This window comes from Cynocephalus volans, chromosome 17 (genome assembly GCF_027409185.1).
Source record: "Cynocephalus volans isolate mCynVol1 chromosome 17, mCynVol1.pri, whole genome shotgun sequence".
Lineage (NCBI taxonomy): Eukaryota > Metazoa > Chordata > Mammalia > Dermoptera > Cynocephalidae > Cynocephalus > Cynocephalus volans.
The window spans coordinates 7,203,938-7,219,578 of record NC_084476.1 but is presented as its reverse complement, the minus strand read 5'-3'; the positions used below and the strand labels follow the sequence as shown (position 1 = coordinate 7,219,578).

General features: G+C 40.4%; 1 protein-coding gene and 1 pseudogene across 1 annotated transcript in view; one reads left to right on the top strand and one right to left on the bottom strand.

Moving 5' to 3' along the window:
- ABL1 (ABL proto-oncogene 1, non-receptor tyrosine kinase) overlaps positions 1-15,641 on the top strand; it is a 145,282-nt gene that overhangs the window by 23,090 nt on the left and 106,551 nt on the right. The window lies entirely within an intron of this gene.
- Positions 1,878-15,641, bottom strand: part of LOC134366094 (divergent paired-related homeobox-like) — a 57,176-nt pseudogene continuing 43,412 nt past the window's right edge.

Below are 15,641 nucleotides of genomic sequence, written 5' to 3'. Positions count from 1 at the left end.
GTTCAGTTAGATACTGGGAAGACAGCAAGTCTTTTTAGCCTCTGAGTGTCTAGCTCTTAATTTGCAAAATGGGAATCATAGTGCTTACCTTGATTATACTATCGATGTGAGAATTAAATGAGATAATGCATAAAAATGTCTAACAGGGCCTGGAACTTGGTTAGCCCCTAGTAAATAGTAAGTATTATTGCTGTTACTGTTTATAATCCTGTCAGTAAAAAGGAGTAGGCCAAAAAGGACTACACCATAGAAGATTAAGAAGTAAATTCTAGTAGTAATAACACTGTGGCAATCAGTTTACTTGAAACTAGGTTGTGCATTGTTGGTAACGAAGGATTATCTATAAAACCCGCAGGTTATAGCTGAACACATGTGACACTGAAATGCAGCTCTTCAAGAAAATTCTAGAGAGAACCTTGTATTGGACTGTAAATGTAAACACTTTTTTTTTTTAAGTACTTCCTATTGGATGATTGGAGGAGGTGAGCTGTAGAAACCTTTCCATCTCTGCTGCATGAAATCAGCAATTCTGATGATTTTCCCTGAGGATTTCCTTGTTGTCTGGGGCTTCCTGCCATTCCTGCTGTCAGAGACAGCATCCTCTGACCAGATGCCACTCGTCTTTCTCTCAAGTAATTTATTACTTCTGCAGGACAAAGTTATCTAATCCTTAAATCTACTGTTCCTTGTTTAGCACATTTCATTTTTTCCGGCTCTTTTCTCAGCATCTCCTTAGGTTTTATTTATGAACCTGTATGGAAGACAGGTTGGTCAAGCAGTTTCATCTGTAACACACTGCGGTTGATTTGCTGGAAGTAAGTTCTGGGGCTTGTATGTGTGCGTGGCCATCAGCACAACCTAGAATTACAAAGGAAAGCAAACTTTTAATTGTCCCTGGTCAGAAGGGTTTGTCTGTGGACAAAAGCCTAACAAATTCACAGTTCATCAGAGTATTTGCATTTTCTCTTTATGTTGTAGTGATGGATAATTTGCCTCATGACTTTCTGGGAATCTGTCAATTTAAAGGAATTTAAGAAAGTTGTGTGCTCTCTGCTGGTTATTTGGAGATTGGTTTCCCAGGCCCTTGCTTTCAGTCTTCTCCCTTCTTAGTCATGTAGCCACATTAATTTTCAACAGCATCTTCACTAGCCACAAGGTGAAGAGAATGGGTAAATTTCTTTGACACTCTTTCCATATGGGAGCATTTTGACTCCACAGCTCTTTTTGACTCCACAGTTTGTATTTGATTATGAAGTGAAAGTGGACTGACCCAAATATCTTTGGAGAATTCTCCTGGCTCACAGTTACTTCATTCTCCCTTATTACTGTGACAGCTCTGATTTAGTAAGAGAGGATGTAGAATAAACCGAGCCTGGTTTCACTTTTTTTGTTGTTGTTTTTGTCCCTCATGCCCATTATAGTGGAGGATCAAGAGAGAACTGTAGCAGAAATTGATTAAAAAGCCCATTGTTGGGTCCTGAGTTAAGATGCTTGATAATCGAGGCATGAATGTGGAATGGTTCTTGATTTCTAATAGAGTCTGGAACTTGTCTTTGATAAGGAGTTCTCACTGCAGCATATCCCCAAGCCCTTCTCATAGATCTTCTGGCCAGGGCAAATTCTTCTTTCTTGTTCCTAGATTCAAAGTTTCGAGAATTTAATGCCTTTTTTGAAATCCATGTTGTTGCTTATATTTCTTTTCCTTTTTTTTTTTTTTTTTTGGTGGCTGGCCAGTATGAATCTGAGACCTTGAACATGCTCTCCCAAGTGAGCTAATAGGCCAGCCCACGTATATGTCTAGTTCGTTCCTTATTGCTGAAAAATATTCTCTTGCATGGGAATCATTTCAAATTATTACAATATGTGACCTTTCGTGTCTAGCTTCTCTCTCTACTTCGTACAGATGAAGAGCCAAAAGAATCAGATTGAAGCTTGGAGAACAAACTTGGGATTCCAAAATGGGACAGAGGCAGTATATGTTAGGGTCTTGGCAGCAGCCAAAATGGACAGTGTAGTGGCCAGAGTGGTCTGTGGGGACCTTAAAATTGGGGCATAAACTGAGTTGGAATGAGGGTGCCAGATGATCTGTATAAACTAGGGCTTTGGGATAGGCACCATTAGGAGATCTGGGTGGTGTGTCCATATTTCTCTGGAGGGACTGGTCTTGACTCTGTGTTCAGGTAATTGCTGTGATTGAACTTCCTGTTGTTGTTGAACAGGCGTGCATTTTGCTTTCTTGAGTTTTGCTCTGTGGTTCTTGACAAACCTGCAGTACTGTTGGATATATGTTCATTTTTGAGGCCATTTCTTTCTGAAGGTTGCAGTCTGGATATGGGTTCTTATTGAACATGAGGTTCAAATCTTGCAGTTGTTTCTCAGTGAACATAGTTTGTCTCCCTTGTGAAGGCTTCTGGTGCTTGCTTGCCTTGAAACCAGAAATGAACTAGATGTTGCTAACGCCAAGGTCAAGGGTTTGGATCTCCATTTAGGAAGGTCCTTTGAGCCGGACCTTAATGTCTTTTTTTTTTTTTTTCTTTCTTTCTTTCTTTCTTTTTTGTAAATTTTCCTAATTTAACTTTATTTTTTTCTGAAAAGATTAATTTTTAAATTGGTAAACAGAAAATTTGACTTTTTTGATGTGTAGTTTTGTGTATTTTAACACATTTACAGATTTCTATAACCACCACCACCACAGGATACAAAATATGTCCATAATCCCAGTAACCTTGTTTATCCCTTTGCAGTCACATTCTCCCCCACCCCTGCCTCCTGGACTATAATGTTCTCATCATTGTAGTTTTGTCTTTTTGAGAATGTTATATAAATGGAAACATCCAGTATGTAACCTTTTGAAACTGCCTTCTTCCGCTGAGGATAATGCCTTTGAGATCCATCTGAATGTTACATGTAACAATAGATTTGTTCCTTTTTGTTGCTGAGTAGTATTTCATTGTATGAATGTAACAGTTGTTTATTCATTATCTGTTGAAGGATGTTTGGATTGTTGATTGGTGGGACATTGGTGATTACATAAATAGAGTTGTTCTAAACCTTTGTTACAGTTTTTTTGTATGAACATAAATTTTCAATTCACTTAGCATATAAATTTCCTATTACTATTATAACAGATTATTACAAACTAGGTGGCTTAAAACAACAGAAATTTATTCTCCCACTGTTCCAGGAACCAAAAGTCCAAAATTAGTATTGCTGGTCCCAAATCTTGATACTAGCAGGGCCTCACTTCTTCCAGAGACTCTGGGGGAGAATGTCTTCCTCACCTCTTCCAGCTTCCAGAGGCCACTTGCCTTCCTTGGCTTTGTGACCCCTTTCTCCAGCTTCTCTCTTCTTGTTCCATTTCTTTCTCTTGTTTTGTAATCAAATCTCCCTCTGCCTTCCTCTTATAAGTACACTTGTGATTATGCTTAGGGCCCACTAGGATAATCCAGGATAATCTTCCCATCTCAAAATTCTTAACCACATCTGCAAAGACCCTTTTCTGCCATATGCTTTAATATTCACTGGTTGCAGGGATTAGGATGTGTATCTCTTTTCTAGGGCCATTTTTCAGCCTACTACACTTGAGTAAATACTTAGTCAAGCATATTACTGGACCATATGATAAGTGTATGTTTAATTTTATAAGAAACTGCCAAACTGTTTTGCAGAGTGGCAGTCATTTAACATTTCTACCAGAACCCTCACTTGCCAAAATTCCTGGCATCCTCTTTAGAACTTGGTATTGCCAGTGTTTTTTTGTCTTCTCCATTCTAGTGGGTATCTCATCGTGTCTTTAATTTGCTTTTCTCTGATGGCTAGTAAGGTTGAGCATCTTTTAATGAAAAACCTCATACTTGTTTGCTTTTTTATATAACCTTCATAAGTATGAGGAAGAAAAGTATGAACAGAATCATAACTAAGGGAAAGAAGACATATTCTATTTGACAACAGAACCTTGCCTACCAGCGTTGTTATACAGCATGGTATAAAAATACATTATACATCTTTTATTCCATTTTATCTTGTCTGTTAAATTCCTTTATAAAGTTTGTCTGAGTTGATGAGGTACTTGATTCTAATCCAAGAGGTGACTGTTAATACAGCTTTTTAATGAATAACGAATCTAAATCATGCTTATTCTCTACCAAATTATCTTTTTAAATGAAAAATCTTTTATATGCCCCCACTACCACCATGACCCCAAACATGAAACAGGCTTATATTTTTGCTGCTGTCGGGCTGCTTTTCACACTGGTTTAATGTTGCTATAGGTCACTTTTAAGGACATTTAATTATCTTTTGAGCTGGCCAGTTAGCTCAGTTGGTTAGAGTGTGGTGTTATAACAGCAAGGTCAAGGGTTTGGATCCCCATACTGGCCAGCAACCAAAAAATAATAATAATAATAGTAATAATAATAATAATCATCTTTTATATTAGATTTTAAGTACTAACCATTTATTTTGTCCTGAGGCAGTGGTTTATAGAAATAAGTTGTGCTAAATTCTTTTTTGGTTCTTTATTAAGTACAACACAGTAGCTTCTGTTGCTTGAGTTCTTGCAAAGTTATGAGGGAGAATTAAATGAATGCTAGTGACCGTTATTTGAGAATTAAAAACCTTTGTTCAGAAAGACATGGCAGAATAGAATAATGTACTGATGTAAAATAAATGACATATCTTTAATAGTATTGTTTTTCAAATTGCGTTCTTTTAATTTGACAGTTTGGGTTTAATATGAGTAAATATTTATATTAAATATAGGTTTCAATCTCTAGAAATGTAAGAGCTCATTATTTAACCTAAAAATGGTCATGGCTCAGAAAACAGAATCACATGGTATTTCCTTACTAACCTACCAGAGCTTACCTCCTCCAAAGATTATAGGGCTTTACTTTTCTGGTCCAGTAAATTGCTGTCAGCAGTATGGGCTTTAGAATATGTCAACTTAATCAAACATTTACCACTTATAAACGTTTGCTTTTAGCTCTTGACCTGATACTTAAAGTTATGTGATCTTGGAAAACTCACTTAACTGATAGGGTAAAACTGAGCCCCAGTTTCCCCATCTGTTAAATGCAGATGATGATACATTCTTTGCTTCCTCCCAAGGTGGTGGGAGATCAAGGTGAGTTGGTGTCCATGAACGAGCTTTGGAAACTATAAAATGCTTTATGAATGTACAAGATTATTATTATCTCATGAAATTGTTGATTCATCTTCGTAATTTGAGATATATAGTCTCTATTGTAATACTAATGCTTATAGAGGATCTTCTCACTTACTTTAAAGCTAGTGCCAAGTAAGATTAGATACTTAGAGGCTGGATAGTAAAGGCATTTTCATTACTGACTTTTCAATTTATTTCTTCCAAGTTTTGACAATTGAACAGTAGGAGTAAATGAAAGAGGGGAAAAGAACTCCTATCCATAACACGTTCCTTTTTCTGTTCAGCTACTTTTTTGGTAGGATTGGGATGATTGTGGGGGAGTGTTGATAGGATAGAGAAGAGGTTTTATCCTGTGCTGAAAACATATTTAGAAACATGCAAAACACTATCATATAGTGTTTAAGATTACATAAATGGTATAATTCTGTACACATCCTTTTGAGATTTGCTTTTTTAATTCAACATTGTCTTTAAGATTAACCTTTGTTAGTGCATGGAGATCTAGGTCCTCATTTTCACCGTACTATAGTGTTCCATTACATGATAAAACCATAGTTTGTCCATTTTCCCATTTATAACCAGTAAGGTCATTTCAGCTTTTTCCACTCTGACAAGCAGTGCTTTAATGAGTGTCCCTCCACATGTCCCCTTGTGCATGTATGGAGGTTCTCTAGGCTTGTGGATTAGGCAGGATAGGCTTTCTTCTAATAGTAAATAACCCTCGTCTTGTGGGGTCTGCTTGGAGGGGTGCTCTGCCACATAGTTTCTCAGGGACTATGGAGGGACTGATGGAGGCCCCACTGTCTTGTGACTGCACAACTGGAGCATGCAGCCTCCGTGAGATCAAGGTAGGGCAGGCAAACAGGGAGAATTGTCAACCGACTGACTCTTCTGTGTGTTCAGCAAAGGGAAGGATTATCAATTATTCGTGAGCACTACTCATGCCCACCAAAAATAGACAGCTGGAAGTGCGACCTGATGCTATTTAATATCATGTATTTAACACACTGTATGCAACTGCTCCTTAAGCAATTCTTCCCCCAAATTAGCTAATTTCAAAAATTTGAATTTGGGAGCCCCTTAGTATAAATTATAGCTTGATTGTGGATCAAGGACTTTTTTTTTTTAACATTATTAAAGCAGGGGATTAAAATGTTATGTCTTAAGATTTGTAATTCAGTACAACTACTTGTTTTTTAAAATGTAGAACAGGGATTTTCTGCTGGTCTGGGTTCAGTTACAGATAAAAGAACCTACTATTTTTAATGAGAAGGGACTTACAGGAGTATTTATTGTATAGCTAACAGTTATTGGGAGAGCTGAAAAATAGGTTCTTGGTTGAGCTTCATGAATAATTTCAAAGCCACCTCACAGACCTGGGCCACTAAGGAAACTGCAGCCTCTTCAGTAACTGGGAAGTTGCCAGCTACAGAACCACTGTCATAATCACGACTTTATTGCACAGTCAATGTCCTACACTCTGCCACTCAATATCCATGAAGCTAATGCCTAGACACAGGACCCCTAACTCTTCCTTTTTTTTTTTTTTTGGCAGCTGGCCAGTGCAGAGATCTGAACCCTTGATCTTGGTGTTAACAGCACCATGTTCTCGCAAATGAGCCACTGGCCAATCCTAGGACTCCTAATTCTGTTTCAAAAAAACAGATGCTTGCACAGCTGGGCCTGCCGACAGCAACAGCAGAAAGCAGTCTCATGAATGTGCCTGATTTACAAACCCTAATTCGTAATCAAACCCTAGCTGCAGAGGAGTCGTACAAACATGTAGTTGTGAGTTTTCCAGCCTCTGTAATATAAGAAGGGACACCTGAAGGAGAATGGAATGGATACTGAGCATCAGTCCACCCTAATCCCTCCAGTTCCTTAACTTGGTAGTAAGAGAAGTAGATAGAATTTAGGGAGTCCTTGACCCCTGGAATTTTATGCACACTTTTATGAATATGCACAAGAACATTTTTCTTTGAAAGGAGCTTATGCTTTCATTAGACTGTCAAAGGGAATGATGACTCAACAAAGGGTTAAGCACACTTAACTAGATGGTTAAGTGATTCAGCACCCAGATTCTTAAGTCAGGCAGACCTAGGTTTGACCCTTCTCTCTGCTACATACTTGGTATGAGATTTGGGCATATTATTTCACTTCTCTAAGCCTTAGTTTTCTCATCTTTAAAATGTGGGGGTATTAGTACCTATCTCCTAGGGTTGTGATGAGGGTAAAGTATAGAATGCATGTATAGTAAACACCTAGTATAGTACCTGGTCCATAATAAACATCTGATAACTAGTCTTCTCTTCCCCGAGCTAGTAGTTACATGTATGTATTCATTTATTCATTCATTCATTCTTCAGGAGAAGGTGGCCATCATGAAAATTATGGTTTGCTGCTGATCTGTTAAGAATACCACCCTGTAACTCCTACCTGTGCTATGGAATTGAACTTAGCCACCACATCCTCTGCCCCCACTGTATCCTCTGCTTACTGCTGTAGTATTATCACAGTCATATCTACTGTTTTGTACTTGCCTCTCTGTCACTTCCTCTTACATGACTTTAGAGCAGAGGTTGTATCTCCAGCACCTAGTATAGTGCCTATTGCATAGCAGGTGTTCAGTAAGAACAGTAAGATGCTCATGTTAAATGAATGAATGAATAATGAATGGTTAAAGAAAATGAGTGATGTTTTTAGCTTGGAGAAGAGAAAACTAAGGGAAGATGTGTTAGCTATCTGAAAAATATTTAAAGAACTGTCATGTAAAGGGGAGTTGGTCTCGCTTTGTACTGCTTTGGAAGACGGAATTAGGAGTAGTGGAAGGAAGGAAATCACATGAGGCACATTTGGGCTCAGTGTAAGAAGAGCTTTCAGACAATAAGAGTAATCAAGTAATAGGATGTATGCCTAGGAAGGCAGTGATTAATCTGAAATTGGAGCTGTTCAAGAAAGAGGCAAAATATAAAGATATAGTTGGGAATTGAACACTGTGGGGGGCTTCCCCAGACTCTTCCTTCTCTGAGTGCCTTTACTAAGTAGACTAGGGAATATTAAGGATAAGGCCTCTGCTCTTATTATCTGGTCAGCGAGAGAAGATATATTCAGGTGGGAAAGGGCAAAGGACATTACAAATAGTTCAGCTGGGATATTCAGGGGAATACGTGGAGTAAGGCAGGAAAGGCAAGTTTGGGCTACTTCAGAGATGACCTTGAGTGCCAAGCCAAAGATTCTGGAGCTATTTGTTGGGCAATAAGAGCTATAGATTGTTCCCAGTAGGATGATAACACCATGAATCCTCCATAAAAGTATCCCCAGCACCAAGAACTGTGCTTGGCACATAGTGCATGTTCAATAAATATTTGTTAAAAGATCAGAGTAATGATTTAGGAAAATTTTTCTGTAATGTGAGTTTAGGTTGAGCATGAAAAGGACACTTAAGTAGGAGGCAGAGAGACTGAAGAAAGGCCATGACACCAAGAGCCATCTTGGATGTGGGATTGATTGAACTACGAGTTAGGGCCCAGGAGTCAAACAAACATGGAATGCAAGTGTGAATTGAGAGGTCCTTTTGACCAGTTTTCCTCCATTTTCCATCTTGGAAAAACCAAAACTATGTTTTCTTGAGCAGATCACCTGCTGCAGGCCCTGAAGCTCCTTTCCCTGGGTTTGCGGGGTTGGTGGAGTAACAGCAGTCTGCTCGAACTGCAGCCTCTGCTTGAATGCTGCTCTCCTTGGCCCCAGAGATCTGTGACCTTCCATCTGCAGATGCCAGTTCTAGCTGTGAGGGTGGTACCAAGGAAGACAGAGGCACTGTGCAGGACCTGTCACTCAAGAGCTTCACTGTGCTGCAGCAGGAGCAGCAGCAGCAGCCACAGCAGCAGCACTCTTTAGTATTGTGGATAGTTTTTGTCAAAACACAGAAAAGACTTAATTACACTTATCATTTATTTAAAAATCACCTTAAGCATAGTAGATGGCCCATTGTGTAGGTCGTTCAGTATTATTTCTGTGAGAAAAGGGTCAACCACTCACCTTGTAAAGAAGAACAGTTTATACATGTAAAGGTCAGATCAGCAAACACAGGCTGGGTCTCTGCTGCAGCCTGCTTTCACGTTTACTCTGATTTAGAAAAGCTGCTAAGTTTGGGAGGTTTTGTGTTTTTTCACTTCCCTTTCTCCTTGACATTTGTCGAACCTGGTTAGCAGTCACTCTTTCCATTTAAATATTCTCCTGCAGAGAGCTGCTTCCTGGACTTTCTGCATTTTCATTTGTTTGGATGTTTTAATCAATTTTTTTTGTCCAGTGAAAGATAGCCATCTGCCTTAGATTTCCCACATACTATTGCAGAAATCTTTCTCTTTTTTTTTGGCAACTGGCCAGTATGGGGATCCGAACCCATGACCTTGGTGGTGTCAGGCTGTACTCTAACCAAATTGCAGAAATCTTTAGATTTTAAATTAGCTAATTCAGTGGGTCACTTAATTCTTCACAACTTTTAAAACACTTTACATCTTCAAACACAACAAAGTTGGTGCCTTTTTCTATCATTTTTCAGTATTGCTATAAACAGAAGTTTTTGTATGCCAAGCCATTGAAATACCGTTTACTCCATTTTCTCTTCACCTTTGGGATTATCCTGACAGTGTTTAAGGCAATCTGAGAGTGTTTTGCAAAAAGAGAAGAAATTAGAGCTGTGGGAGTTGAGGGAAGGGGATGTCCTATTGTTGCTACTTGCGGGATTATCTTCAAATGTCTGAAGAAACTTAAGTACATGCAGTGCCAACCTTTTGCTGGCCTTTGCAATGTCAGCATTGGCTGGCTGTGTTCTCATACAGGAAGACTAATCTATGTCCACATTGACTTGGCTATAAGAAGATCTTGGAGTGTGTGTGTCTGGGAGTGTTTTTTATTTAAAGAAAAAAAGAAAAAAAACAAAGCTCCTTCTTGCTTTGCACTCGTGGTTGTAGAATATGAGCACTTGGAATCCTCCAACTGCTCAGCCTGGGTCAGAGTTGGGCTCCCCCTATGGTACTGCCTGCTGTCTTTACTGCACAATTGTACTCCAGAGCAGGGAGGGGTCCTGAACACTGGGTGCCAGGGGGAAACGGAATGCTTTACTGCAGGATTCTCTTCTGGCCCTGTGAGAAGACAGTTTGAGGCCCTTTTAGAAGCTTGCTCTGTAATGATGAAACTGAGGCTGGCTGTGTTCACATTCTTAGAGCTCAGTGAGAACAAGATAGGCTCTGAGATCAGTCCACTTGGGAAGGACTCACTGGACTTCCAGAGGAGAATGCCAAAGGGAAGCATTCAAGCCCCGCTTTCCTGTTGAAAATCTAAATTTCATACCAAAGGCTGGAGAAGTTGACAAAGAGTATGAGAAAGCTAAGAAGTATGGCTGTCCCAGGACACCCCCAGGCACTGTCCCTCTCCTCCCCCGGCTTTATCTCTCAGTTCCTTTAGCTATAAAATAGGGCTAATAATAATCCCTTCCTCGAAGGGATGTTGTTAATAGTACTTAGATGATTCTCTAACTTACATTGAACGTTTACTCTGAGCCAGGCACTGTACTTGGTGCTCAACATCACGTTTTACAGAGTGGCTAAGAGTCAGACAGACCTGGCATGGAGTTCTGACTCTGTATTTACCAGCAGCAAGAGCTGGCTAGTTATTTCTACCAAAATCTTACCTGTTTCACTGGGCGTGGCAGGTTGACTAAGGGAGCACTGTCTGTTCATCAGAGTAGAGGGAGGCTTGGTAAGATGCATTCCAAAGGTTCTCCAGGGCTGTGGGGGCCAGCAGCCCCTGCACAATTAACAGGCTCATGTAGGGCAAGGGGAGAGCATCTCCCAGGATATCAGCCATTTGTTGTAATAATTGTTGGGCATATGTGAGGGTGCCTTAAGTTCATTGGCAAATACAATTAAAAGATAATATGAATCTTCCGCAAACTTGTTGAAGTAACCTCGTATTGTGTGCCTGGGATGTACCCAGGTGTTTGCACAGTCTCTCTCATACTCCTGCAACAGCCCCACAGGCCACTATTACTAACCACACTTCTCATCTACTGAAATCAGCGTACAGAGCTTGTCCCAAGGTGGAGCCAAGATGGGAGCCCAGGCTCCAGTCACAGACAGGAGGGTTTCCATTCCTTCCCTGGGACATGCTGCCATTGTTTAGTTGTAAAGATTTAACCTGGTTGAAATGTGGCCAGTCATCTTATGCTTGGGTCACAGACTGGTTGGGGTTAATTTTGTCATTGCCTTGCCCACAGATCTTGGTGCTGTTGGGATGTCACTTTGCTGTACCATAGATAAACAATAGCTGTGTTTGGTCTCTTGTTCCCTCCTTAATGTCAGTCCTTTAGAGTAATACTTACACTGTTAAGAACTGGAACATTGTTATCAATTAGGATTCCTGTTGCTCTTGGGTTTGTAATAGAAGCTGCTGTCCACCTTGGTAAATTCTCCTGGTAAGAAGAGATCTATTGTTCCTGGATTTCTTTCTGTTCTCTTAACATAGACCTTTCCAAGTGTTACAAATGTCAGGGGGTTTTGAAAGCAGGATATATTCTGGTCTTTTTTCAAGTGGCTGCATAACTGATCTTTGTAAAAGACCTGAAAATATTAGGAAGTGACTTTTCTGCTTAAATGTTAGGATAATAAATCCTTAGAATACTGTTTTTCTACTGTTTAAGGAAGAAATTTTCTCTTATAAATTTTGGGGGGAACTGGATTTATTCCCTTCCCCCCTCCCCCATTTGTGGTCATTCACAGTCCTTGTAATGGCATACCATTGAAATCTGATCATTGACTTCTGGTTGGGAAAGTGGCATCTATCTCTTCTCCTCACAGTTAAGAAGGTCGTTTGTAAACCTTCCTGTCCTCCCCTACCCTAAAGACTCCCACAGCCTTCTCTCTTTTACTTGTGAAGGAAGGATTCTTGTTTTGAAGCATTAGGACTAAAAGGAGAACAAAATCAAGAAATGCTAAAATACCTCTGTTTTAATCAACTTCCCTTTTTATTTTTTTAAAAAAGCCATTGTTGGAAGTTAACAGATCAGAAACCATTCACCATTATCAAGCATTGAGAGCAGCGTTTCTTCCGCACTACCTGACAAATGCAACCATTTCACCGCAGCAGCATGGTCAGGAGACTCACTGTTAACACTGGTACTTCTCCTCTGAAATAAAACTTCACTTTAGTGGACAATCCAGCCATTTCTTCACATTTCTTTTTTTTAGTTTATGGGAAAGTTACTTTTTTTTCTGAGTTTTTTTTTTTTTCCACAAATGAAAGCAATTTTGTATTTATCTCATTATGAGAGAAGTAAATGCTCATTATTTAAAAAGAAAATTCAGAAGTATAGAAGGGGAAAACAAAGAAAGTAAAAGTCACCCGCAGCCTCACCATCTAGAGATTAACAGCTGGTGGTCATTTTTCCGATTGATTTCTCTGCTTTCATCTTATGCAGAAAGGTTCATAGTTACATATGCTGTTTTTATTCATTTGCCTTTTTAAAAAAACTTAACCATATATTGTAAACATTCCATGCCATTGAATATAGAATGTGGAAAATTTTTGTTTTGGGTTGTGTGTGTGTATGTGCACTTTGGGAAACTTGTTTATAGTGATTTTCAAGCAGCATTTGCAAAGAAAAACAACACTTTGTTGGGTGTGTCCCGTGTGCCAGGGTTTTGCTGAGCACTGCACAGGGACCGTCTCCTCGAACCCACCACTTCCTCTGGACTTGAACAATGGCCTTCTGGCTGATACTCCTGCCTTCAGTCTCCCCTCTACAACTTACTTTTCATACAGAAACATGAATAATCTTTCAGACATGCGGTTGAGGTCATGTTGTTCCCCTGCTTAGAACCCGCTAGTAGCTTCTCATTATTCTTCAACTAAAAGCCACACACCTAACCGAGATCTGACCTACGTCCTGGTGTCACTTCACAATTGCGCTGGCCCATCTTTCCCTCCCTTAAATGTGAAAAATTTGTTTCAACCTCAGGGCCTTTGCCTTCTTTCTAGTTCCCCTGCTGTGGAACATTTGGATGATTGGCTTTCTTTTCATTCAAGGCCCAGTTCAAGTTGACTTCAAGAGAACCACATAATACATGTACATTGTAGAAAATGCTTTGAATTTAGCAAAGTACAGAATAGAACATATAACCCATAACTCCACCATCCACTTTTAAGTTTTTTATGATTCTTTTTTCTTTTTTCATGCACTCTGTTTATTTATTCTTTTGACATAATGCCTGCGATATTCCAGGTTATTACACTGGTATTTGGTGCTGTAAGAGCATTAAAAAAGACAGTCATGGTTCTTGCCCTTGTGAGGTCTATTGGGGCATTATTTCTTCTGCAGAGGAGGCTGCATGGTGTAATGTTTAAGAACTCAGGCTTTGGAATCAGACTAACAGGATTTGGAGATCCTGGTTCTACCACTGTCAAGTTGTGTTAACTGTGAGCTAGTTACTTACGCACTCTGAGTCTCTTAAGTATTAGTTACCTATTCCTGCATAACAAATCACCTCAAAATATAGTAGCTTAAAACAACAGATATGTACTATTTCACAGTGTCTGTGGATCAGGAATTCAGAAGTAGCTTAGCTGGCTGGTTCCAGCTGTAGTCTCTCATGAGCTTGCAGTCAAGATGTCAGCTGGGCTTGCAGTCATCTGAAAGCTCAACTGGGGCCAGGAGATCTGATCCCAAGGTGGTGCACTCACGGGGCTGACAAGCCAGTGCTGGCTGCTGACAGGGGACCCCAGTTCCTTACCACATGAACCTCTCCACAGGCTGCTTAGGTGTCCTTACATGGCAGCTGCTTTCTCCAGAGCAAACAATCCAAGAGACCACAAGGCAGAAGCCACAATGTCTTTTATGACCTTGCCTCGAAGTCAAACTGTTATTTCTGCCCAGGATAACCAGGTCAGCCCTGTTCTGTGAGTGAGGACACTCACTAAACAAGTGAGTTGGGAATCATTATGGAAGCTGGCTGTAAAATGAGTCCTCTATCATTGTTCCTGATGAGGAGTAAATAAAATAATACATAGAAAGTGAATGAGGAAAAGTCCTGGTACACAGTAAACACTCAGAAAATCATAACTGCGACCGCGTTTCGTTATCACCACCACTGCCACCTCCTCTGCCAGCAGCACAAGGGAGAATGAACCTCACACAGCGGGGGCAGGGGGCGAGCAGGAGAGGCTGCCCTGAGGAGAAGCCACTTAGCCTGGACTTATGAGCAGGCGTTGGAGAGGTAAGAATGTTCCAGGCCGAGGGGGTGGTGTAAATGAAGGGCCTCAGTGGCAGGGCACTGTGTGGTCAGCACGCTGTGAGAGGGGAGAGTAGCATCAAGGGAATCCGCGAGGTAGGCAGGGCTCACCAAGGCCACTGTGCAGTCCTCGCTGCATCCTTCAGGGAGGTCTTCTCCTCTAGGAATGTCACCGAGCTTACCCCAGACAGCAGTGGGAGCCGAGGTTTCTGCAGTGCATTCCTTCTTGTGAAGTTTTTGTGTACCACACATCTCCCTGAACTCTTCAAGCTGTTTTATTTTATTGTTGCTGGAGGGAAACAAGTATCTGGGTCTTGTGATTGGGACTGAACTCTGTTGCTGACCTTTTCACATGTTAAAGTTTCCCTCTTCCTTTAGGGGGACTGTGCTTTGCTTTTCTTGTTGCAAAAATGTATTAGTCCATTTAGCGGGATCAGATTCTTGTTCTGATGAATGCATCCAATAAACTTGGAAATATGTACTGATTTCCTGTTCCTGGTAGCACCTTGTTTCCTTTTGCTTGTTGTGTGTAAGGTCAAGAATATTGTGTTTCATGTTCCTGACACCTTGGGTTTGGATGAATTTGATCACTTCAGAGGATACGAGTAGAATTCCCAATGTGCTTAGTTGCCTGTCTGCCTGATACACCAGCCACTCCAAAGACTGAAATTCCCCTACCCTGTTCTTTTTGGACAGAGTTGCCCATTGTCAGAATTTGTACCTTGTCAAGATGATTTTTTATTGTTAGCTATGAATGATATGCTTTTCTCTGGCCTTCCTGAAATTATATGCAAACATTTGTGCATTCACATGTATGGGTTTTGATTTTTGAGGGTTTTGTTTTTGTTTTTTGGCAAGGCGGTTCATAGCCTTCTCAGAGGGGTTTGCTAGAGGTGCCAGGGGAGGCTTTGGTGCAGTTATGACAGTGCCACAGCCAGCAACTTGGGGGACGCCTGAGTGCTGCTTCTCCACAGTGTTCTCAAAGGAGGAAGGAGTGCTATAGGAAAGTGTAGCAGGATGGAAATAAGGTCTACGTGGAAATCCATGTAGTGTGTGGACAGGCTGTGATGAGATGATCCTCTTAATCCTCCATTTATGAACACTTCAGTTGTTTGTAGCTTTTCTCCCAGAATCTTCTTCATGGTCCATTTTTGTACATTCTTGTTATTTTCTTAGGGTAAATTTCT